Genomic DNA, 988 nt, shown 5'->3' with positions numbered 1-988 from the left:
GAACGTATGTTTTTAAAAACTATAGCTTTTCCCTTATGTTTGACCTTCATTTCTCCAGTGTCGATTTTATCCATTAGATTACTTAATTCCTCTTTAACAGTTTTCTTGGTTTCTTCACTAAATCGATTTCCAAATTCTTTAACTGTCCCTAATATATCTGCTACTCCCGAACCTTGTGCTATCTTTTCCATTTCCATATTATGATAAGGTTTTCACTTTTTTCAGCATCAGCTGCTTTCTTGGCGTTGATGGCTTGCGTCACCCCACCCGCACACCAGCTGTCGCTCCTGCCGCGGCCAGACCAGCAAATATCAAAGGTAGGAAAGGTAAAAATCCACCATCCTTTACACTCTTGTCCATTCTTTCCAAAAATCTCCGACTTAACAATGTTTATTTTTTATCAATATTTTTTTTAGATATTTTAATTCTTTTACCATTGTAAGTTATTGTAGTTGGTGATTCCGTTTCGATAGCATCTATTATTTTTAAGAGGGTAATTTAAATGATTATTCTATACGAATCATCCGTCTGTCGGATATTTTAATTAAATGTTTTGCTTCTTCCAATAATAAACAATAACCTGTTACATTTCCTTGTGTTTTTTCAATATAAATATTTTTATTCACCCCTGTTTTGAAAAGATCTTCTTGATGAGCTGATAGATCAAAACAGAAGATTGGGTGATTAATTGCAAAATCTAAATATTCAAACTGAGGTGAATTCCAAATAATTCACACATATTTTTATAGTTTCTATACAATTCATTATAATCCTTTGTGGTTGGATTAATTGTTTTAATTGTTAAAGGTTGATTAGGATAATTATCATTGTTTAATCTTACTTGAACTTTACGGATTATAGGATCTTGAGTTTGGTTCATTGCTACTCTAAAGATATTATTGTTATTCGTTTGAGAATCTGGTAAGTTCTTGAAATCAACCATTAAATATCTTGCTGGTTTAATAGTGTTAGTGATTGGCCATGTAGT

Source organism: Lottia gigantea (assembly GCF_000327385.1).
Source record: "Lottia gigantea unplaced genomic scaffold LOTGIsca_403, whole genome shotgun sequence".
NCBI lineage: Eukaryota > Metazoa > Mollusca > Gastropoda > Lottiidae > Lottia > Lottia gigantea.
The sequence above is the reverse complement of the archived record's forward strand: the minus strand, read 5'-3'. Positions refer to the sequence as shown.